The following is a 26,728-nucleotide window of genomic DNA, read 5'->3' as shown; positions in this document are numbered from 1 at the left end:
GTTCCAGTTGCCTCTGCTGTTGTTTGTTAAATTTTTGCCTGGTTTCTTGCAGCAACAAATTATTTTAATTAATTTTCAACTTTATACCAAAGCATACAAATACAATTATATACATTTTTATATAACTATAAACATATATACACATATATATAGTGAAATTCCAGTGCAATTTGTATTTTTAACATTTCCTTGGGAAAAAGTTAAATAACAAAAATTTATTAAAGCAAACGCCGAGCGCTTTGCTATTTATAAAGTTGCCAGTTCAGGTATGAAGAGGCGTCTGCCACGCCCCAACTCACTCACCTGCCAGCCACGGCCCGCCAAAGTCCACTTGAGCTGCTTGAAGTTTAAGTCGGAAATTGTCGCCGGCAGCTATGGCATTTCAGAGCGTATATAAATAGCTTAAGAGCAAACAGTTTGAGCTCCGACGGATTCCTGACATGGATAGCAGACGATAAACGAAACTTTCGAGAGCATTATGTCAAAATTAGAATTTTAATCTGAAGTTTGTAAATATGTAAAATCCTTTTTATATATGAATGAGCTCTGATTGAGTTTCAATGTTTTTTTTTTCTTTTATAAAACCTTTACAGTACTCTTGTGCTAATCTAAATTGCTAATTGCTTTTGCTTGGAGCTAAGCTTATAGCTAAGATATTAGGCTCGACTCGAAACGCTCGAAAAGTGGCTGTCAGAAATGTTATTTAATGAAAAGCCATAAAAGTGCGTAAACCGAAAAATCAATGCATACCCAGGCCCACAGCTGTGACCAGCTCCGCCCCCTTTCCCCGTTCAGCCCCTTTGGCCACGCCCCCGAATAGGCCAGTACATGACCAGCATCAATAAGTTTTCGGAGCGTCGAAACTTTGGGACAAACAGCTGCTGCTGCGGTTATGGCTGCTGTGAAAATGAGCAAAAAATTTATTTACACACACACACACTCAGGCAGACACACACACACACAGACACTTAGAAACACCCAACTGAATCACAAAGAGCATTTTAAGTTCGCCTTAGGGGTGTGAGGCAAGGACCAGTCGATAATCAGTGTCCTGAGCTGCTGGCTGTGGGGCAACCCAAAAAATCGTCTCGAGCAGTGCAAATTTGAGGTTAATGCACAAATAAATCTGCCACAAATTGAAAGACATCAAAACTGGCTGCTCACGTAGTGCCTCAGCCCGGAGTAAATGGCCAGTAAAAAGTATATACATACATATATATATATAATATATATAGAGCAAGCAAGTCGCAAAAAAGTATGATAATTATTAACGCTCAACTGCGTCTCAATCAACAATATTTTATCTGGCACACTCAGGCGAGTGTCGAGTCCTGGAACTCTGGGCCCACGTCTAGTTTCAAAGTGTTTCATTTACTAATATACCCTGGAGGGAATTTAAATTCAAAGAGATTTATTAGATTCTATGTATATATGGATGTATATACAGCTATGTATTTATGTAAATATCCTTCTGTCTCTTGTATACCTCAATATGACAGTTTCTACCAGCCAACAAAGGCATTAGCCTTGATTACGATAAATATCGATTTACTGTCTTCATGTGAAGTTTAGTTTTGCATGTTTAGGCTATGGGGATTATACATATATGTGGATATAAATATTATATGTGTAACATAATACATAACATAAAACAAAAATAACAAAATTTAGGTTTTTACGTGTTCTTGTCAAGATTATTTACGGAAATTCCTTCAAGGTCGAAAACAAAATCCTTAATTTATCAGAATACATTATGACATATATAATAGAGGTAAAATCTTTATTTTTAGAATTTTAGAAGTAAAAGCTATGTCAACTGCTCGACAGGACATTGATTCCGACACAAAAAGTTTAATTTCTTAGGCTACATATTTATCGGTCACTTAAATCGATAAATATTGATATGCAGCCCATCCCAGAGAAAGCTCAGCATATAAATTAAAAAAAGAATTTAACAACAATTTATATATTCAATATATAGTAAATCATATTCACCCGTCTCATCCCATTTATCAATAATTTATCGCCTATAGCCTTTATTGATAAACAACCTCTACATTTCTCTTTTATGGGGTATCTCGTAGTCAATCACATGCACCTTCGGTGTATTCTTAGTTGTTTTATATTTGTCTTCCGGCCGCAGTTGCGAAAGACTGCGACAGAGAGGAAACCGCCAGCTGATATCGTGCGCCTGCTAACTTCCGATTTCCGTCGCGCGCTGTGATTGAGCGTCGCTTTATTTCCTGTCAAAATGCGAAACGCCTAAGATAGGCGCCTACGTCAGGCCAGGCCTCGCAACGAGTCACCGTTCTATGCTCTAGCTCACACTTTTCCGTTTCATTGCTGGCCAGGCTCATGATAAACTTATTAGGCAGACTCACTCTTTAAGCAGCTACGATTGAAGGGGGGGTGGTCTCTGGTGTTGGGGCTCGAGTCTTGGCTTGTTAGCAGCCGAGCGTGTCGACTGCCTATTTCGAGTCGGTTAAAGTTTTGGATGTCGCACACTTGAATGGGGCCTTTGGATGGAGTGTGGGACGGTGGTTGGGGGCGTCTTTTGCGCCTGCCTGTCGGCATCAATGTCAGTGATTTATCACAAGGCACAGGCACATAAATAAACACCGGCCTGACACTCGGCGGTCTTCAGAGTCGTTTGGGTTTCGGGTCGGATTCGGGTTTCTTTTTTGACAGTGTGCGTTGCTTCGATTTGGTTTACGCATCAATGGATTTATCCCCTGGCCCACGCTCAATTCCCCCGTATACCACCTCGCCAGCACCACCTCACCCCTGCCACATCGCAGTGTTTCCTTTTCATTTGACGCTTTGTGCACTTGACTTTGGCGTTGTTGCTGCGATTTGCTGGCTCTAACGACCCTCATTGTTTGACACTTGGCGTTGATTTTTTTTTTTTTTTTTTGCTTCTTTCTCTGTCTTTTTTTTTTTTGGCCAAATAACAGCCAGACCCGAGCAGCAGGCTTCATCTTATCTTGCCAGGATAATGGCAGTACCCTGCTCCTCTTGTTGTTGTTGTTGTTGCTGTTGTGGCTGCCGGTTTTGGCTTGCGACATTATTTTCACTTTATTGAAAACTTGTAGCCGAAATTGATTTTCTGCGTCTCCTGACATCGCATTCCAAGCTCAGGGATTTGACATTTTCGCTGTTACCCGCTCATGTTCGCGCAGTCGATGCCCCGTTACCCCGACTCCCCTTTCTCTGCGCCCATGGCACAAGCTCTATCCCCCAGCGTCGCCAAGCTTGGCTGCCCTCGCGCTATTACTATACCCTTTGGCCTGGGATATTTCAATTTTCGGTCGAACTTTGTAAGCGGTTTTCATAGGAATTTCTGATAAAAGTGTTAGGAATAATAGAGATTTTCATGTCTTAAAAGTCTATTTATGTTTATGTATATTATATTTTAGAAATAAAAACTAATAATATTATATATTATTTTTCTTATTGTTATATATTAAAATTAACATAGATTAACGCCTATTATAAATGATTCAAATGTTCATTGACTTAAATGAACATGAAATATATTTTATAAATTATATATTTTATTTCAGTTAACATATTGGCATTCATATTTAACATTTATATACAATTTTCCATTTAACACATATGCACAAAAGTGTATCAAAAGCTTCGACAATTTCACATTTTGCTGTTTCTCTTCATCTGGCCTTTTGCTCGTTTTGTTTTCTACCAAATTTATTTCGCATTTAGTTGAATACTTTTTGGCATTTGGCTTGAAAATTTCGCATACATTTATTTTAAAGACTGTAATTTCATTTTATTCTCATGCTAATGTCCTGGGTGGTTTCGATGTGCCACCTACCTCACTCACTAATCCATCCGTCTCTCTCGCTCTCACTCTCACTCCCGCTCTCTCGCTCTATCTCTCTCACTTTCTCTGTGTACTTCTCGCTTTCTTTGGCAGTGACTTGCAGTTGGCGCTAGGGACTTTTCAGCTTGCCCGACTTTGGTCTTTTAATATTATTAAGTATTTATTTGGGCACATTCCGCTCTTAATGCGTTTCGGCTATGAAGTGAGAGTGCAATTTTTTCGTGAATGAAAATCAATTGAAGCTGAGAATCTGTATATATACACATATTTATACATATACACATACCTACATTTATTTCCATTTATATGTATCTTTTGCCAATTCATGTTTTAGCATTTTGACAAATTATTGCCGCGTGTTCAATTGAAAAGCTCCGACGAAAATTGTAATTTCGTCGTGCAATTCGAATGTTTTATATCAATAAATTTATCAGAGATATATAAATAGAGTGACTATGTAAGAGCCGTAGTTTGCTGTTTATTCATTTTGTTTTTGTTCAGCTGGCTGTTATCTCTTTTAGAATATTTTATATAAAATTCGGTATGCGCACCCAAAGTCCCAGTCCTGGAACAATAAAAGCAATCAGTGCTTAAAAATCAAATTCAATTTGCGCATATTCAGCATATTCCGGACTCGCCAGACCAGTTGTTGCTTTTGCTTTTGGTTTTGCTGTTGCTTTTGCATTTGCTTTCGCTTTTGTTATTGCGGCATTTCTCTCTTTTATTTTCGTACAATATTTTTTTTAAATTTATAACAAAAATGCCTGGTAAAAGAAAAAACGACAACATAAAGAGCCGAACTTTTTTCGGGGCAATACTATGAAATGGCATGAAAGCAGGGACAAAGGCGGACGAGTGCGAGGCTAACGCGGTTGAAACTGGCAAATCATAAATATTCCTGAATCAACAGAATATGATGAAAATCCATAAATCATTGTGAGTGTGTGTGTGTGTGTATGTATGGGTGTGTATGGGTAGCTCTTTGCAAGGATTTCGAATGCAAATCAACTGTGTCAAAACTTTGGCTACCAAGTGCGCAGCATCCACTGCCACTGCTGCTGCTGCTGCTGCTGCTGCTTCTGCCGCAGCCGCTGCCTGGGCCGAGCAAACAAATAATGAAGACGAATGCAAACAGCAGACAGCAAAACACCAAGCAAATAGCAGTCGAGCAGTTGGCCCAGCTCGAGTGGGTGGGGGCTGATGCGATGAGAAAGTGTACAAATTTAAGCAAACAATGGACCGAAACCGAGCAGCCGGCAGCGCTGCTGTAAGACGACAGAGAGAAGGAAGGAGAGAGAGAGAGACAGAGAGAGAGAGAGAGAGAGAGAGAGAGAGAGAGAGGGAGAGAGAGAGAGCTGCAGCTGAGCAGTGCCTCAGCATTGCTGCCTGAGCTTGGCTCAAGTGTAGCAAAACAAGAAGCAGAAAAAAAAACACAAGTGAAACATATTGCAACTGCAAGCGGCACGACTTGGAGCTACCCTCTAGAGAATGCGTGCAGATTTGAGAAAATGAAGCTGAGTAAAGTATGATGGTATGATGAAGAGGATAAAGCTAAATTGAAGGGGACGTTGGTAAAGGATGATAATGAGAGAAATATCAATAATTTTTTTTAAGAAATGCGTTGTCCTATTAACTGTAAAGAACAAATGAAACTTAAAGCATTATAACATATACTATCTAATGATCGAAGCAGCATACAACTAATTCTTTTTTCTTAATTCTTAAAGATATCGATAATGTTATAGACAATCGATATTATACTATACTGAATTCAATTGGATAAATCTAGTGTCATATCCGAAGCCCCATATAGCCATAATTGAAATCAGCAAACAGGGTATCACAGAAGCCTTTTGTCTTGTTTTAATGCGATAATTTCATTCGCAAGAATTTAATGGAAAATTATTTCAGCTATTTTCATAACGCTTCTCGGCATTTCTTCACTCCAAAATGTCGAAAGAAGAAGCGAAACTCGAAAGCTCTGGCAAAACTTTGCGCTCATATTTCCCCAAACCAATTTTCGAATGGTTAACAACAATGACGGCACGACGGCACGACGAAAGGAAGTTGGCCAAAGCAGTTAGTGGGCTTCACTACAGACAGCCTCAGCATCAGCTTCAGCATCCGAATCAGCATCAGTTCCAGATGCAAAATTCCAAAATTAAAACTTAAATTCAAATGCGAATGCTAGTTTATACGAGGACGGCCTGACGTTGGGGTGAGGGTGAGGGTGAGGGGGATTCTCAAATTTGTTGCAGCGAGCGCTCAATGAAATTTTATTGTGTGCCACGTTGGCAACTCTGGCGCGTTAGCCAAGCGTAAAATTAAACGATTGCAGTCAGCGGCAAATGTAGTCGAAATCAGTGCCAACTGGCGAGCCAGTCGAGGCCAGGCCAAAAGCGAACTTGTTGCGCTGCGCTCTCCATTTGTTGTTGGTCAGGTTAACTAAAATTTATTGCAGGTTCGCAATTAACACGTGGCTAAAACTGTTCTCGCTGCATATTAAAAACATGGAGGAGCGCTGAGGCAATAAGAGAAAATTCAATACAGAAAAGTAAGATAAACTAAAAGAGAGCGGGAGAGAGAGAGAGAGAGAGAAGGGCCGTGTGAGTGTGAGTGAGAGGGAGAGGCAGCTGCTTGTAGCGCGAACTTGTCCTCATAAAACTTGAAATTGAAAAACTTTTAACTTGAATTCGAAACATGCACAATATGTGCTGATATACATATATTTATATATATATGTATATGTCCGTGTATATACATTTATATAAACTTCTTGCGCAATTGAGAGAGAAGGAATAATCAAATCTGGTAGGCAAATCGAAACACTTTCGCCTGATTACAAACGCGCAAATGATGCGTGCCTAATGCGCATCGGGGCCAATATGTAGCTACATATATATTTCTCTCTCTCCCACTCTATGTGAATGTGGGCGGTTGCTTGGGTTGGACCCAAACTAACCACAAGCGTGGCAGCCAAATTGACTTTCCAGCAGCAGCAGCAGCAGCGGCAGTCAGCCACAGCGTTTCCTGCCTATACCATATGTCTACAGTGCTGCCTAAAAGTAGGCAACATGACAACGCAATGACAGGCACAAGCTGCCAGCCAGACATTTTTTAATAAAACAAGAGCGCCCATATTGTTGAGGTAGGACGAAGTGCGAGTACCCTAGCGAGGAAGAGAGTTGGCTAAGAAGGTGAACTATCTGAAGTAACAGCTTAAGGGTTCGCTTGAAAGTCCTTTTTGCTAAGGATATCAATGTCTCAATGATTATGTAATTTATGCTAAAAATAATTATATATGTTTATGTATTTACATATATGATATGGCATAGATATATGTAGTCAAAAATAAATCTCATCAGATTCCAAGCTGAGCTGAACTCTACTTATATTTGAAATTCTCTCTCCTTCTCTTCACTCCTTCGCGTCGTTGCCCTATTAAATATCTATCGTTTTGCATCGCAGCTAATATACCCGCTTTACACTGCCCACCTAGAGACATGCATAGGAAAATACGAGAAAAAAATGTTGCGTCAGGCAAACGCTTAACATATGGCATACAGAGCGAAAACAGAGTGATAGAAATGAATAGAAAGAGACAGAGAATAAGAAGAAGAACGAGAGCGAATGATAGACATACAACTAAGACGCACACTAAGCTTCAGTACACTCTGCTTTGAAGGCAGCTGGAGGCTTGGCTCTGCCTAGGCGGAACGTCATATGGATATGAAGCGCCGACAATGCTCGACGGTGGCTGGCATCATATTAAACGCGCCAGAGATAAACACAGACGGTACTAAATTAATTCTGCTCAATTTGCATTAAAATATATATACACATACAGCAGACATATGCGTCGGTGTGTATGTGTGGGTGTAGGGTCTGGATGCCGGGAGCCAAGCGAATGACAGAGCTGAGAAAAATTGTCTGTAACTTTGTGTGTGTGTGTGTGTGTGTGCGTATTTTAGTTACATTTGCTCGGAATGTTCTCATATTGTGTCTGTGTATGCATGTGCGTGGGTGTTCATGTGTGTGTGTGTGTGTGGGCTCTCGTCTGCGTGTGTTAGTTTATTTAATTTAAAAGCCTCAGGCCTTTGAACAGAGCCGGTCAAAGAATTCCATGCGAGTCCGAGGCAAGGCCTGAAACGCAATCGAGTTCATTGGTCAGCTGAGTCTTTATCTTTCTCTCTCTCTCTCTCTCTCTCTATTTTTCTGTTTCTATTTCTATCTTTATTTCTATTTCTGTTAGCTCACAGCTGTTTCACATTTTGGCACAGCTGCCTAATTTTTTCTACAGCTGAGAATTTTTTGGACTCTAAAGGTCAGCGCCAGGTATAAATTTTGTTTTGTTGGCAGCTGATTTAGCCACGCCCACATTGCGAGATTTTACTGTAGATGGATGCAGTTAGGAACATATAGAGAAGCAGCAAATACTCCGTGAACAGATTTGAGTTTTAATATATGAACTATTTTCTTTATATGTTAAAACTGACTTTAAGACATGAAAGTTTTTAAAAAATCATAAGAAAAATCGAATTAAAAAAAAAAATATATATATTTATATCCATGTATATTGTGTATCCATGATTATCAATCTTTATTTACTCATGCCCAAGTGCAACGATTTTAAATTAAAATCAATAAACATCAAATGTAAACAAATTTTCAAGTTTAGCTAAACTCCCAAATGGAAACATAAGAGCATTGTTCAGCCTTAAATGCGACATGCAGAGGCAAGCATGAATACAAAAATATGAATATCAAAGCAGGTTATAAAGAAAAAGCATACATATTTATATTTATATATATATGTATATATATGCTGGTATCTGTTTAGATATATAAATACACCACAGATAAATGGCCAAAGAAATTGCGGCACACACTTTTTTTCCTTCTGAGCACTGCCTGCAGATGGGCCACGGATTGTGGGAGGGCAGGGGTGGTGGTGATGGTGGTGGTACTACCGAATTTGTGGCCTCAGTGGATTTGCTTACTCGTTTTACATCGCACACCCGTCACCTCGTCCCACGCGCCCGCCCGGTTATTGTCTTTTACATCATCGCTTTACTTAGCATAAGTACATGCAAAAACCAACAACAAATTGCCGCACATCTCCATACAGCCCCCACTTGCCCCCTGTCTTTGTTGTATTTCCTTTTTTTGGGTGGGGCGGGGGCTGTTTCTTGCGCCGCGTGAGGCTGACACCGCCGGCTGTTCCGGCTACCCAGCAGAGCTTTGGCAACCCAGCTGAACGCCTTTTGCCATTGTTAACATTTATTTTTATTTTATGCACTCACAACCATCAGCCAGCCCCCTCCTCCTGCCATCCGCCCCCAGCCAGTACTGGGTTTGAGCTCCAAATAAGTATGCACAGCACGGGGCAGACAACGCTGGGAGTCTGGCTCCACGGCCAGATCCACTGCCGCGACTTTGCCGGCTGGTTAATATTATTGACTGCTTTGTGCGTGAATTCTGGAGGCTTGGAGGCATGGCCCGATGGGGGGCGGGCGGAGCATCGCTCTTGTTGTGTTCGTGGGCGCGTGCCAAAGCCAATATTTAGCTAATGGTCTTCATATTTTAAATATTGGCGCGCTGCGTGCCACAGCCGTGCAGCAGGCGAATTGGCCGGAGTCAAGTTTAAACAATATTTTTTAGCATTTCGGCTTTAAAGCGCATTTGCGCTGTGGGCGTGGCAGACGTGCTGGGGGTGCTAGTGGGAACGTGTGAATCGATGCTCAGTTAAAGCAAATGCCTGTAGCGCAGCATTTTAAAATTAAAGTTCAGCAACACGCACACTAACACACACACACGTACACACATACTCACGCGTAAATGCAATTTCATTTGCGGCCATAAATTGAGCGAGCGAAACGCAAAACTCATGCAGAAAAAAAAAAACACAGAAAAAATCGTGTCCCATTTCCTTGAATACTATTTCCTCCTTTTTCCAGTTTATTTTTTCTGCTATTTATTTGCAAATGTCACGAAGTGCGATATACGCCCCACATTGCTTTTGGGGGCGTGCCATGGCTGGCGGTTGCCATTGCAACGATTGAGATAAATGCATATTTCGTTGTTCTTGCTGCGGAGTGTGACTGGCAACATGATTTGACTGCGCTGTGGCAGAGCTCTGGGCCACATAGATGGTTTCATTTGTCTCTTAATTTTGAAGTTATTAGAAGTAGACATATGAGCGATGCAACCTAATTTGAATTGGAATCAATTTCAACAGCAGTTGACTGTCTTTGATTCATAATAATGATTCTCGAATCGAAGAATTACATTTATAGCTATATATTTAAGGATGTGAAAGGACATGACAGAAGTGTCATGATTTGTAAAATGTGGAGATATTCAATAATGTGTAGACTGCCTGCTGCTTAATTTGAGATGAGAAATGATTTACAGGTGTGGAAGAAATAATTGGAAAATGAGATTATTATTGCTGCGAGCATCGTAATTTCATTTGAATTTAGCTGATGAGCCTCTTGGATGATGCTAGATGATTGTGTTTGCATTTAATAATATTTTAATCTTATTAATAAATTGGTAGAGGCCCAAAAATTTAATGGATATATTAAATCATGTTATAAAATCTGGAGCTTTAAATATGTTAAGTTTAACTAACAGCAAACTGAATATCAAATTTAATAAAATATAAAACTTGCCATAATCTAAACGGACAACAATAGACCAGCTCTAAACTTCAGAAGTGGCAACACCTCAATTGGATTATTTTTACTCTTCTTTTGTTTCAGCACACTTAAGTACTAGTGATAGCGTCCTGCTCACATTGGTTTAAAAAGCCAGCCATGTGCAGGGTTTGGAAATTTTCAACAAACTGAAATCCATAGCCACAAGTTGTGCACGAGAGCCAAATCTTTGTGAAGCAAACAACAATAAAACACGCTGGCAAAATAAACCATAAAAACGTGCTGAAACCGCAGCAAAATACACACACACACACACAGAGAGTCACACACAGTTACACAAAGAAAGGGTTATAAGCATATGACAATTTCAATAGTTTCACAAGGCAAAAACGCAGCTCTGTGTGTGCGGAACAAGTGAATAGAGCTAAAATTGTGAACACACACAAATAAAAACACACTTACACACACACACGTGCGAAAACAAAGATGAAAAGTAGCGGCGGACAAGTAAAGTTATATTGATGTCAAACATGCGCCAAAAAAGGCTGAAAAAAAACAACTCAAAAACAGTTTAAAAAATTCAAAAAAAAAAGCGAAAAAAAAAGAAAACAAAGGCAAAACAAACAAAACAAAAGCGGAGCCAAGCGAGCGTCGCCTTTGTTACCAAAGTGAGCACAAAAAGCCGCGCACCAAATAACTGGCACAGTAGCAGTTCGAGGGGCTGGCGTAACGGCTCGTTTGGGGGCGTGGGCTGCAGCGCTCAACTGCTGCTGCTGCTGCTGATGCGGCCATTGAGGCCGAAGCAATGCAAACGATTTTCAAAACTGCGCTGCGTATACGTAATCTGCCATGAACCAAATATGCGAAGCGTTACAGTAACGGTTAAGGGCGCGCACAGCGGTGGGCGTGGCAGGTGGCAGCGTTCCCTAAACCTTTTTTTTTTTTTTTTGGTTTTTTTGGTTTTGTTTTGTTATGTTGTGATGGAGCACCAAAAAATTGAGGACATCTACGCGGCAACAATTTGTGCACACTCTCTGCAAAACGAAAAAAGGACAAGTGGAGAAATCATAGGAGAACGATGGAGAATGCTTAGAGATACCCTGTAAAGTTCAGGTTGTGCATGTAGTAATGAAATTAAGAAATGTAGCGCGACTTTCTTCTTCTAGAACAGAAATGTTTTTAAGAAGCATAAATATCATATACTGGAATTATCATCAAAGGAAGTAAACTTACTGAAGGAACAGTGAATACTATAAATTTTGTAATGGAACTTTAAAGTATTCTTCAACTCTTTCTTAGATTTCTATCGAGCCCTGATCAAGGTGAATTTTTCTCCAATTCATTTGTATATTTTCATATTACCTACAATGTTTGAAATGGCATCCAATTGCATTCATCTAATATCGATAAATCAGACTCGACTCAACTGTATATAACAAATGTATTACTTATTCTATTCCAAACTGGGTTTAAGCTCTCCAGCTGCTAATAACTCGCAACAACATAATACCCCATTGGTTCATGCCATTCCCTAATGGCTACAGGGTATATAACGGCTGAAAAACGAGCACAAGCATTCCTGGCTAAATGATTTGCCAATGGATGAGGACGCTAAGTGAGCGCCTGCAGCTATGCAATGTTTTTTTGCTTTCTGTTTTCGTTTTTTTTTAGCGTTCGCTTCGGCCGCCTAATTGCTTACGCTGTCAAGACACACTCACACATACACACACATACATGCATATGCATATGCTGTGCATACATTTTAATTTGTTTACTTTTTGGCATTGTTGTGCGGTGCCTGGCACCGTGTTAGGCAACCGAAGGCGTCGCTGGGCCTTTTGCCTAAAACTAAATACACTTTTACGTGACTTGGCGACATCAACATATATGATTTTGATGGCAGCCATCACCACGTGCTCATTAATGCGCCACGGGGAGCTCGCCAAGGGGGGCTGCTTTACGTGTGTGTGCAGTTGCTGCCACAAACTCTGCAGGGGTGCGACTATGTGTGTGTGTACGCATGTGAGTGTTTGTTGTTTATAGATTTGAACTGGAAGTTATTCGCTTGAATTTTAGTGTGAGATTTACTTGGTACTAAATGATAAATTTATGGCAATTTAGTTAGGAATCAAGTTTGTGTTTTATATATATTTTTTATATCATTCCTGATGACAAATATGGAATTAAAAAAAAATTTTAAAAAGCCATAAGTAAAGCTAAAACCATATGTGGAAGTTCTGGAACTATGAGTTATCCAGATTATAAGCTGTAGAATTTATCTATAATTATACCCTGAACCCATTGAAAATGGGAAATCAGGGTATAATGGTTTTGTGAAAAAGTATGTAACGGGCAGAAGGAGGCGTGGCAGACCCCACAAAGTATGTATATTCTTGATCAGCGTGACGAGCTGAGTCGATATAGCCCTGTCCGTCTGTCCGTCCGTCCGTCCGTCCGTCCGTCCGTCCGTCCGTCCGTCCGTCCGTCCGTCCGTCCGTCCGTATGAGTGCGTCGATCTCAGAAGTTATAAGAGCTAGAGAGCTGAAATTTGGCATGCATACTCGTGTGTACCATACGCAGTACGAGTTTGCTTTATTTTTTCGATAAATCGTCCGATAACTTTTTTATCGAGAATAATCGAAAAATTGATTTTGTTTTTTTAGCCTAATTTGAACATTTTTAGACCTGGAGTCTTCAAATTTGCGTTGTATATAAAGTTAATCGATACAAAGATTTTGTCATTTACAAATTTTGGATACCACGCCCCCTTCTCCCCCAATTTGTAAAAAACGCATTTCAAGTACTAGAGACTTGGGCTTTGGAATGTACACACATATTCATCATATGATTACACTCTGAAAGTTTCATTAAAATCATATGTTTACAAAAGAAATTATTCGACAAATAAATTCTCATAATATTGCCCACACTGCAGCGCAGCCCAAGCGCAGTCGCTGCTTACTGCGCAGTTAGCAGAGCGCAGGCTTATGCCTGCGTGTGGATGCATGTGTATGTATGTGTGCATAAAAGAGGTGCAGAATAATTAGAATATCAGCTTAGAGGGTTCAGGGTATCTCCTAGTCGAGCAGTCTCGACTGGAGCCTTCTTACTTGTTTTTTATTTCATTTTTGTATTATTGGATAATAACTCTAAAAAATTCCTTTTATTTATTTTCTTTATATTGTTTGGTTTTATTATTAATCTAATTTGAATGCAAAGGGGTTTAGAGATAGGAGTTTGCCTAAAAATCTACAGAGATTCTAATTTGTTGTTTAATTACTTTATGATGTTTGTCTTAAAATATATTCATTTTTTTTTTTTTTTTTTTTTTTTTTACACTTACGAGTTTACATTCTGTATCGAATTCAAATGGGCGACAGCTTTAAGCTTAAAGCATTTCATTTTATTACTTTTGCTTGGCCAACCAACTTCCAAATCAGCTTGAATATACCACTGCCATGCCACGCCTACTTACACACATACTGCTTCATCTGTCCGCTTTCAGCCATCGTCAAGTTTTGCAGCTCTTATTGCAGCTCTTGCGGCCAAGGAAGTCAAACATAACGGCGCTTTATACGTTCTAATGTCGAATTTGCCGTGCAAACGTGCTCCTGTGCTAATTACCATTGCTTATGTATATACATATATGTATATGTATGTGCAGGTATACGTGCATCTGTATTCTATGCGTCTATTAAAGTTAAACTGGCACAAAAGGATCAGCACGCAGGCTGCTTCTGCTGAATGGAGCTGTGGAAAACAAATTTCCTGCCCACATTGACACTGATTTCATTTCATTTAATGGCGGCCCAGAGCAGGCTGGGCTATCGCTCTCTCTCTCTCTCTATCAGTCTCTCCTTCTCGCTCCCTCTCTCTCACACACTCGCTCTGTCTTTCTCGCCGTGAGGCTGAAACGATTTCAATGGCAGCGTCGGCATAAAAGTACGGAAAATCGGAAAATGCAAGCAAATGTGAGGCAATGCAAAACGCGGCATTTAACACATTTTGTGAAAGGAAGCGCGAGCACACACACACACGCACACACGCACACGCGCATACCACATCAGCCAGGTAAATGGCAGATGCAACCATACAAACGTATTCAGCCCAAGCCCCAGCTCCAGCTCCAGCACTGCCAACCAGCTCACACGCTCTATGAGGCAAGTCACCCAGACAGCCACACTATGGCCCTATAAAATGCTTACAAAATGTTGTTTTATATGAGCACAGCGGTGTATGTATATGTGTATGTGTCTGTGCGTGTGTGTGAGTATTTTACATGTGACGCACGTGTGCAGCAACAGCAACAACAACAGCAGCAAAAACGCTCGAAGCAACAGAGCCGGGAAGAGCTGGCAAAAAAAGCATAAATCGCTTCACATGCGCAAACAAACTGCTCTGCAACAGCCCCCATTTCCCAAGCCCCCCCCCCCCCCCTCTCTCTCTCTCTCTCTCACACTCTCTCTTGCTCTTTCTCTGTGTGTGTGTCAGCACTCATTAGGATTAATTTTCCGGTTGCAGTATAAACTAAAGCTTACAGCAGACACACACAGACATACACTCTCTCACACACACACACACACAGGGCAACAGGCAGTCGACTGACTGCGCTTAAGTGTTCGTCGCGACTGCCCGTCTTTGCTCGGTCGAGCCTTCAAATGTAATAAAACAAAATAACAAAAAAAAAAAAAAAAAAGACTATAGAAGCTCATTGACTATTATATGCCAAGAATCGAATACACTTTAAATATATAAGTAGTTCGAATTTATAGGCAATTGAGCTGCGCCAATGAAACGATATACATATAGTCAAATGAGAGATTTGGTTTAAGCTGTTACAAATCGAAGTTTGCATGGATAAATTATAAAAATAAAGATTAAAAGTTTAATACAATAAAAATAAGTAAGAAGCAGCCTTAGCTGAGCTTATATAGAATTCTGTAGAAATCTGCAATTGGGGAAAAAAAAACCTAAATGTTAATGGGATTATTATTTAATAACTGTTGATCCTATCAAATTATTCTCATCATTTATCCAATGAATATTTCTGGCAGAGATACCATAAATTATATGACTCCACTCATTTATGAAAGCTAAATTAAAACTGTATCTGTTAGTTTAGTATAATAAATTATTTTATTATTAATTAAGTGATTTAATGAAGTGCATTAATGTAGAATAAATTTAATTGATTGCGAGAACGGTCATAGGATTTGGACTGATAGGCGGATATTTAGAAGGAGAAAAGGATAAGTTTATGAATGAATGAAACTATAAATGATCTTGAGATAACGGAAGAGAAAACGAACTAAAGAGAGCTTATTAGGAGGGTGATTTAGGTGCTGTTGCCTAGAATGCATAGAAAATGCAAGCAAATCCTTTGAAAAAACAGCTTTGCTAAATGTCTGCAGTCTTCTGTCCTGAAGCATACATAGCTGCATTAAATTATATCAATAGGCTTTCACTATACACACACACACACACTTTGCATGACTATAAGCCCTCAAAGCCTTAGCTCTCTTTCCACATCGATCCCATTGAGCTGTATCACATTTAATGACTAAATAGTCATGCCTACACTTTTGGTAGCGTATTGAAAGCAGTGTATGTGAGCTTCCTTTTAGTTGTGCTCTGCCCAGCTGCCTGCAGGGCCGCGCCACGACCGGGCCAGCACTTCTCTTTGTTGTTGAAGGGGGAGGCTTAAGAAGAAATAGTTAAACTGCATAAAATTTAATCAAGAGCGTTGAATGTCAGCCTGGCCCTGGCTGGTTACGACTGCAGCACTCGACGGCTCGACCCAAAGAGATTCACATACACATACGCATGCATACGCATACGCAGAGAAAGAGAAAGACAGAGTGAGAGAGGCAGTAAAAGGGACAGAGGGAGAGGGAGATAGGAAGCCAGCACGTAAAGCAGCCAAATGACACTTTATCATCAAAGGTAGGATACAAGCGTCGGCAACCAGCAATAAAATGAATGAGCAACCGAACGCAGGAGGCGACCAGGACGAAGGACGAAGCGAAACGATGAAGAACATTTTGTGTGCGCTGAAGGATAACCTACATTTTACTTTTCATTTTTAGTTTGCCACTTTATGCACGTCTGCATGTGCTGGGCGAACGTGTGTGGGTGGCTCTACCTGTGCATGACTGTATGTGTACGTATGTGTGTGTGTGTGTATGCATGTGTGTATGTTCCATTGCAATGACAAAGCAAAACTTTCCAATTAACTTTGATTAAAAAGTTTCCACTATCGCCATACAATGTAAACATGAGAAATTTGTTTGAATCCCTCGCGCGTTTTCTCTTTCTCGCTTTCTCTCTCTCTTTTACTCTCTCCCTCTCTGTTTTTCTTTGTGTTACCCTGGCAGCCAATCAGTGGGCGTGCCCGCCTCTGGTATCTGTATCTGTGGTCTGTGGTCTTGGCCAGGTGAGCTGCAGCAGCACATAAAATCAATTTGCAATAAAATCAGTAAGTTGTATTTGTTCAGCACAAACAACAGACGAACATGGCCCAACATCCAATGCTGGGGTAATAGAGAGGGAAGGGGGCAAGGGGCGCCCGCTCAATCGCATACAATGTTCAGCCAATGTGGGTGGGTGTGTGTGTGTGTGTGAGTGTGTGTGGGGAGGGGATAGGCAATGGAGTTGTGCAGCTATCAAAGTATTGCAGCGACTAAATAGTTACGGCCTCGCAGCTCTTCGCTTGAGGCTGAGGGCCGCAGCTTGGGGCGGTTGCAAGCCCGTCAATAAATCAACAACTAAATGAAATGAATGAAATGAGTGCATAAATGCATTACAAATACAAAATGCACACACACTGATAGCGAGTGCGGCGAGACCAAAAGGTAACCGCAGTTGAGCGTGCAATGGCCAGTGGCCACCAATGCAGCAACAATTGCAATGCTGCCTGTCTGTTTGTGCGTTACAATGAATAAATTTGCAATATTTGTTTTCATTTCATTCACTTAAAATGTTGTGTTACTTTAACAATGCAACAACAGCAACAACAACAATGCCAGCTCGTTGTTAACTACTGGGAGGCGCCGGGAGGCGCCCACTGAACTTGCTCAATTGAATGACACGATTGATTCAACAGCATTCTTGCTTTTTCTTTTGTACATTATCATATCTTGTGGCTATTGCATTCGCATTACCAATGACCGATGGCCGATCAGCTAACCGTGACAGTTGTGTTACCTGTTCATAATACAGCAGCTGACACTCTTTAACGCTGAGCGCTTGTCGTGCTCTTCAGCTGTGCGTGACAGGAAGTTCATAGAAAAATTGAATTGAATATATGAGAAATGTTATTAAATATTAGCTGGGAATGAGAATTAATGTGTTGTGGAATGAGAATTACTGTGCTGTGGGTAAAATTATACTTGAAATAAGCTCAATATGAGCTAAAGGTATGATATATGTATATGAAATCATAAAGAGAGTTATCAAATATTAACTATAATATATAACTAACTATGATACGTATATAGGAATTTTTACTGCAATATGAATAATATTATATTTATTTTATTTTAATAATATTATGGAATTTCAATTGCTGTTTTGATGAGACTTACATTTGAGAACTTCATTTGTACCATCCAAGTTCCGCATTAATATCTCTCTTATTCATGAGAGTCAAGCCCATCAAAATTACTTTAAAAATCTTAATTGATATATCATATGACACATTGTCCGCTAGATGAGCAGATCTAAGCTAAGCTCGACATATTTGGTCTCACATTGAAACATATCATATAATTCTATCTCATTCTACAATATTTTGCGCCCATATCCCATTGATAGCGCACTCCCACCAATTAAACAGTTATTGCTGCTGTCGATTAAATTTCTGGATCATTTGCAATATGTGTTACAAGTGTGCTACATCAAACTGCTAGAAATTGTATAATCGATGCTCATCTCTAATTCCATTTTCGTTTGCCAATTCGTATTCGTATGCGTATTCGTATTACAATTTCGATTGATATTCTTCGACCCTCGTGCTGCATTCAATATAACCGCAAATGGCACATCCATTAGAGATGCAGCTGCATGGCAATATACAAATTTGCAACAGCAATCCGCAATTTGCTTATAAGCAACAACAACAGCAACACAGCGCAACCACCCAACTGTCCAACCCACACACACACACGCACATACACACGCCCACACACAGAGCCGGTCGCCCAGTTTATCGCCCGCCCATTTGGTGCACAAACAAATTGGGCAACTGTTTGTTTGTGTCCGTTTCGTCTGATTTAGCCCGCACATGACAAAAATGTTGCACAATGGCAAAAAATCTGTTAGTTGTCAATATGTGCACAGTTGGACGATTTTGCGACGTGCAACATTTGCAAAGGGGGCGTGGCGCTGGGCGCTGACTGAACAACAGCTGCACCAGAAGTGCGGCTAGGGCCAGCATAGACAGAGGGAGAGACAGAGACAGAGCATCAGCTGCAGCTTCTGCCAGAAGGGCCGTACAGCAATGTAAATGTGTGTGTATATGCATGTATGTGTGTGTGTGTGTGTGTGTGTGTGTGTACGTAGCTGGTAAGTAAGCGCTGTTCGTTTGCATTGCGAATCAATCGTTTTGAATGATTGATAGAAATGTTTGATATACATTTGCCAGCTGCTAGCAGACGGCACACATACAAATACCTACGCACACACACACATGTATATATATACGTACACATATTTACGCATTTAGCTTCACTCTCACGCAATATCGATCGATCGCCAGCGGCTGAATTTCAAAAATATATTAAAAAACACACACATCTATGAAAATCAAGTAGAGAAAAAATATATAAAAAATATTGCACATACGCCGCGTGTTCGGAAAGGCGCGCGTGACAAATTTTAACGCTCTGGCGCGCCAACCGAATTTACCGCTTGCGGCAACAGCGAATAAAGCAGAGCTTTACCTAATAATTTGCTACATTAAGCAGACAGCCAAAATGTGTATTTACTAAGTAGACTGACTAGTAGATACCTTTTAAATGACGGGGAGTAATAGTGTTACATGTGAGAGATCTTTATATAAAATTTCAAAGCTTTTACATAATTTTTTATTTTATTTTTATTTTTTTTTTTTTGTGATAACATAAACATAAAATGATAAAGCAGAGAAATTAAACTAATTAAAAAAAAAAAAATTAACCTTAAAATTATGTGAAAATTTTTTGGCGGTCAGTTTTTCTCAATTAAATCAAAGTCCAAAAGATATTTCAGTATCATAAGAGGCAAACAAAAAACCTTTTTACAAGACAATCTAAGGTCTTTGTTGTATATTAATTCCCTTTGAAATTTTAAAGTTTGACTGGAGATAAACATAAAGATATTAAAATCCATTCAGGAAACAAAATACCTAAAACATTTTTCTGACTACTAACGTAAAGGCTTTTCTAACTTTTAAGTCACTTACTTACTGCTAAACACAAATTACTTTATCGTTAATATTTGTACAAAAATTAAAGCCTCCTTCTATTGCCTCTTTAGTGCCAACTGACATGCTCAACCGTTTATCTTGCTTAGCTCGTCAGCTTTTGGCTTCAGTAAAGAACTAAGCCACATCTACGGAAGCATTTTTATATACATCATATTATATACCCTATTTTATTTCAAGTGACAATAGCTATAGGGTATTCAAACGCCATAAAAGTCGTACGCCACTAAATGCGTTTTGCCTGTCAAGTAATACTAAAGGTTTCCCTTTTTAGATGCCACAAGAGCAACAACAACAATGGCAACAGATGCTGCGGCTGCTGCTGCTGCATAACCAAAGGGTCTTAAAGCTGCTTAAAGCACGGAGGAGCACATTAAAAGTTTAGGATCCCGGCCGAGAGTTGACTTGCTGCCTGTGCTTGTGGTTTCCTGTCCTGATTTAGTTGAAAATCTTTGGAGCAGCGAGCACTTTAAATGAAGAGCCCGACGCACTTTTACTTTTAATTTTCTTCCTGCTTATGTTTTTTTCCTGCCCTTTTCCTTTGTGCGTGCATTGGGTGGGTCTTAATAAATAATTTGGCAAGCATAAATTTATGCTTCAATAAGCCAGGGGCTGTCCAAGTCTGTTGTTGGCCAGCAGCGGCAGCCCCATCAGCCCCAGCAGCAGCTCAGCCAGGTGTGGGACTTTCAAAATATGTGCAAAACAAAAAAATATAATAAATAAAAAAATGAATGAAAAGGAAAGGAAAAGGCATCCACTTCAGCACTGCGAAACCGAAATAATCAAGTTTTCACAACGCTGAAAGCCACACGAACTTTCAATGTCCAAGCGCACTTCAGAAAGTATTTTTCACTTCGTTTTTTTATTTTTTTATTTTTTGTTTGTTTGCATATTTCCACTCATATTTTGGTTGTTTTCCCTTTCGACCCACTGTGCATTATTTAAGTTTGAATCAAAGTGCTCCTGGGCAGGCAAAGGACACAAGTGAGGCAACAAGTGTTTGCTCGGCTTTACACTTGATATCGATTCCTTCTAGAATTATTTTTGAAGTGAAAAGGGATTGTGATACCTTCTGTATATTAACAGGATATTTGACATCTTACCTAGCCAATTTCATTGGTATTTTAATTTTTTCTTTGTTTATCTCAAGCTTTCTTTTCAAATTTTATTCAAGTCTAGTAAAATTCATATGAATTTATTCACACACAGATGCTAAACAATGTTTTTAGTAATTAAATTTCTATCTACCGAGTGCTCACTATATGCATGCATGTTCATGCACATGTGGTAGAAATGCTAACCAAATTTTTGCGTATAAAAACTAAGCTAAGCTTTCACGTTTGTTTTATTTTAGCGATATATTTGAGGATTTTTTATGGCTTATATTGCAGCCAATAATATTTTAAGCTGTATTATACCCTGTAGTCATTTGAAAGTGATAAAGTAAAGACACATTATGGATGTGCGAATGTTTTGGGATTAGTGAAAAATATTTCTAGGTGGAACAGACGAGAGGTAGTTATATTGATACAAAACAAATTTCTAAGATTTTAGTTACTGAATATTTTTATTAGCTTTGCTGTTAAATTAAGAAATAGATTATTGTTATAAATCATTTGGATATTTCATTTTTATGATTAGTAATTAACGATTTTATGAATTCTGAAATTTATAGAGTATTTGCACGTCTGGCACACTTTGCTAACCTAGCTCTGGTTTCTCTTCTCTACACACACCGCAGCAGCCGCATGAGTTGTTCGTTTGCCCGTGAGTTGTGCATAAATTGTGGTATGAATGCAGCTTAACCCGTCTACTACCTCTTCACACCACACCTTTGCATTTGTTTCCCATTCTCTCTCTCTCGCTGTATATGTAACGCTCTCTCTTATGCCATGCCCTCCCACTTGTGTTGCCTCGTCGTACGTTAAAACAATAAACAACGTGACTTATCACATTGCGTAACTTGTGATTTAATTGGATTTATACACACGTACGTGTAGTGGGGGCTATCCGACGGCCACGCCCCCAATTGGCTGGCGATATTTTTATGGCATTGCTGCTGCGATTCGAGTGGCCCACCCACCACATAACTGGGGCCTGGGGCCATGCGTATCCTGCCCTTTTTGCAGCACATATCAAAAGCATGCCAATCGCCAATTGCACTCGCAATCGCAATCGCAATCGCAATCGGAGTCCCAATCGCAATCGGCATGGCAATCGCCATCGATTGTGGTTGCGCAAAGTTTTTAATTATGTTTGCGGTTACCAATTGGATTTTCTTTTACACGGACACGTGACAGTTGCAAAAGTTATTGCCGCTTGATTATTTTATGTGTGTGTCTGTGTGTTTGTCTGTGTGTATTGAGGGCATGCATAACGTTTAAGTGGGGATTTTTTATGTACCCTACAAAATGAGTGCATGCAATCAGAGTTGATTGAATAACAATAAACGAGTTAATATTTTAAGCTATATCTCCGACGCTTTATACACATGAAATATCTTGAAATAGAATTTCGGAATGTAAAGCAAGTGAGCGGGACTTTCAGCTTCTACTGATACTAATATCAATACTTCCGTAGACCTATAAAGCAATTAATTTATATGTAATTTCAATATACTTTCTATAATATTATTTACGTTATTTAAACTAAAATAGTTGGATTCAGCTTATATTTATAGTGATATCGATACTTCAGTATACTTATCGATCAAATAATTTTATTTATTAATATAATCTGTTTATTAATCTGTTTAATTTAATCTGTTTATTTATATTCTCTCTCTACTATATTTTCTAGCAATCATCGTACTTTATATTGTTTTGCCTAAAGGGTACCTCACAGTCCATATTTAAATTTGCTTCTGCAACAATTTTTTCTTCATATGCAATGAATATTCTGCGTAGTTTTATAACGTTGCTTTCGCTGTTTGTGCAAGGCATCAATAAATAGTTAGCAATGTGCAAATGTTTACATCATATACAACAGTATGCAGCATGATTAACAAAGAAATCAGAAGAGAGTTTGATCCACTACTAATGCTGCGAAATTGTGATGCTGCGGCTGCTGCTGTGTGGTGGCAAATCATATGAGTGCCAACATGCCGTACGCGTAATTATAATTATGTAATGCAAACGTACAAAACGCACACAGCAACAGCAACAGCAGCAGCAGCAGCAGCTAGAACAACAACAAGAACATAGACAGACTAATGATACACACACACAATCACACATGTACATATATAAACACACACACATGCTGTGCACACACTCGCACACACGCACAAACAAGCAATTTTAATTAGCGTATAGAACATCACGCATACGCCGCGTTGGCCGGACTCAATTTCAGGCACTTGGCATTTGGACATGCCAGTTATAATTGTTCAACAGGCTTAAAACAGACAACGCACAAGTGTGCAAAGTGGGTGGACTCGAAGGCGGCTGGGTGGTGGGATGAGGGGAGGGGGCGTGTACTGAGGCTGCTGGTGGTATAATGATAAAGTGGGATGGCACGACAGTTGCGCATTCAATTAACGCAGCACACACACACACACACATACACAAACATATCTGTGCAAACACCCTCTCACACATACTCGCACTCACAACTAGGTTAACAGTTACGTTTTGCTGCCCGCTCCCTAATCCGCGGTCTGCCACGTGCACGATTATCGAGACGCTTCGCCCACGCACTTCCACTCTAGCTCTATCTCTCTCGCCCTCGTTCTCTCTCTCTCTCTCTCTCTCTCTCTCTTCCACTCTGCGTCTCTCTATCTTTATGAGCATTCGTTTTTGGGCCGGCACAAAAACATTTTGGCACAGCTAATCCGAGCCCCAACACCCCATGTCTGTGTGTGAATACATAATTAAACCATTCACAATTTTGAGCATTTAAATTAAATTATGGCGGCAATAGTTTATCCAAACGGGGCGTGGCAGCGCAGCCGAGCGGGCCGAGTTGTCTGTTGAATATTTTGATAATTGCGTCTGCCACTTAAAGGCATATCGAACTCTGTTAATAGACAGATGCTAATTATTACCTAATTATTATTTATGCGCATCGCTTAGTATGAGGCATGGATGCTTGTTGATGTGTGGGCGTGTGCGTGTGTATGTGTATATGTGTGAGAGAGTGTAAAAATACATGAATTATTCAATAACAAAGATGTTGAGCTAAAAATAAAACGGAAAAGGTTTTCTTTCCCAGGAAATGTGTTATAGAAAACATCAAGGATAATTGATTTGTGAATAATTATTTAGCAATTCTCACAATTGGTTGGCATGACAAAGAGGCATGAAATTATCCAAGTATCCCATAGTTCTTTTTTATTTAAAATTAAGCATTTTGTGAAAAATGTGATGTAGACAAAGAGGAAAATACGAAGATAATTTATTTGGGTATGTTTAATATTAACCAAGTGGAATGGGTTATATAAAAATCGACGAAAATAGAAAAAATTGATTACATTCTGCGAAGCCTAAATCTAAAATAGTTCATTTTCACTTATACAAATTGCTTCTTTATATTTATTATAAATCTGAGAGATTTTTATTTTTCAATTTCCTTAAACCAACTCTTTCATTCTATCCATCAAAGCAAGGCAAGCATCAAACATTTCTCAGCTCGTTTATCGATTGTCCTTCGTTTTCATTAAAATGTACATGGCCATGTGAAACATCAATTGGAATTCATGGCTACAGAACAACTGCGACTGACTAAAAGTCTAAAGCGGAAGTCGACTTTCATAACTTTGCTGAAAGCCGCTCGTCTATTGACTACAGAAAGGCATGAAGGGGGTGCAAGGAGTGGGGGCCGTACGATTGCACGAATAGTTGGGCAAAATGTTGAACGAGTTACAAAAACCCAACTCGGAGAATCGGCAAAATAAGTGCTGAATATCCCAGAACGAAACGAAAAGTTTCGACTGCTGCGCCAAATATGAAAAGTTTGCCTCGAGTGGTTGGCTGCCACCCTTCCGTCCTACCGCCTCCCCTTACATGCCACGCCCACAATCACCCACTCTCAATCGTTTCATGCATGGGCGTTGCTGCCTTTTTTGTGATTAGCATAAAACTGCCAAAGTCTGTGCAGAGGCCATAAACATTCGTATAGTGAAGACACACACACAAACGCACACACACACACATAACGTACACACACACAGCCACACACATATAACACTCTTTGGTTTTTAAATACCCAAAAATATTGTTACGAGTGCAACAGCATTCGACAGAGAGACCACCAGAGTAACCGGACTAACTAACTCCCTGCCACGCCCACCCTCGCGCCCCATCGCCACACGAGCTAAGTCCAAAGCTCACAATACGCCCAATGGGCCATTGGCCATTGTGTGTAGTCGTTGGCTCGTGTTTGCATGTGTTGCGCACTTGCCGTTAGGCTTACCTTGCACAGTTGTATACCTCCACCCTCACACACTAGCACGCTCGCACACTCACACACCGACACACTCACTGGCCGAGTCAGTTCTTTTTGTGGGCTTCGTATTTGGCAAGCTAAACGAGTTTAGTTGGCCAAACATTATCATAACTTGGTCGTTTGAAAGCCGCAATGGTGTAATCGTTTCATTTTTAAAACGTTTTCGGCATTTTTACGGTACTCGCACAACTTTACACTCACACACACCCACACACACAAGCACATCGACTCAGACAAAATGTCTGCCTTTCCGTTCATTATTTTGATGTCCGGCTCGGTGCATTTTGATACCCTTCACAGTGGTCTGGGGCACAGCTTAGTGCCTGAAAATTGATTGAAATAATTTTCATAAATTTTCGAATTTATGTTTTGATCACTGTGTTAACTTTTTACTACCACTCAGCATTGGGCAATCCCTGATAACTCGATGATAAGCTGATGAAATTTATTGCCCCCTGACTGTATAAGGCAGTTGCCTAAATAACAGAAGGAGCCAAGTCGAAGTGGAAAATTGATAAAATATTTAACTCTATTAAATACTTTGATGTGCATATCTAAATTTCTAATTATATTATGAATGTTGGTGGACCCAGGAACTGAAATTAGCTGAAATGGGTGCTACACTAAATCTAGATATTTTAATATGCTATTTCCATTTTGTATCAGTAAACAAAAGATATTTTTAAAGTATTTCAAAATGCTATTAAAATAAACTTTCTAAATTTGTAAAAAAAAAAAAATGGTATATATAAATATAACAATATCTAAAATATACATCAAAGCTAATTAAAGCTTTGTAACTACTATAATATATTATTATATATAAGTAAGTATAATGCATATACCCAAAAGGGTATTCAACATAACCTACCCTAATAATCTAGATTTTCTTTCCCTCTCCTGCTTAGTTCCGCTTTGGTTACGTCTAGATCTATGTAGGCAAAAAGTGTTGCACACTTTTCTGTTTTTTCCTCACCTTTTTTTGGCGCATAATAATGGACTTTCGCTTTTCGGGCAAAAAGGCGCCTAGCCCAAAACTATATTTGACTTTATTCGTCAGCAATTTGAGTGGCAAATTATTGGTTATGGCCCCCTCCACTTCCACACTCCCCATTCTACAATGAACGACTGCATAATGTGGGCTATGGTCGTAACTTTGGGGACTTAATACTAGCATAGGTGGACAGAGCGATGTAACTATTTTAGGGCGACAATTAACCCCTTTTGGGCCAACACACACATGCACACACACACACACACCCACTGGACTGGCTAACACCATATAATTAATAGTCTGCATAATCAGGCAAAGTGAAATAA

The 26,728-nt window shown here is 39.7% G+C and overlaps 1 protein-coding gene across 3 annotated transcripts in view; it reads left to right on the top strand.

Annotated features, from left to right (window-relative positions):
• Positions 1-26,728, top strand: part of Tmtc2 (Transmembrane O-mannosyltransferase targeting cadherins 2) — a 55,604-nt gene that overhangs the window by 13,400 nt on the left and 15,476 nt on the right. The window lies entirely within an intron of this gene.

Source organism: Drosophila arizonae, chromosome 3, assembly GCF_054131065.1.
Source record: "Drosophila arizonae isolate 15081-1271.41 chromosome 3, UAZ_ARI_1.0, whole genome shotgun sequence".
Lineage (NCBI taxonomy): Eukaryota > Metazoa > Arthropoda > Insecta > Diptera > Drosophilidae > Drosophila > Drosophila arizonae.
This window is presented reverse-complemented; position numbering and strand designations above follow the sequence as displayed.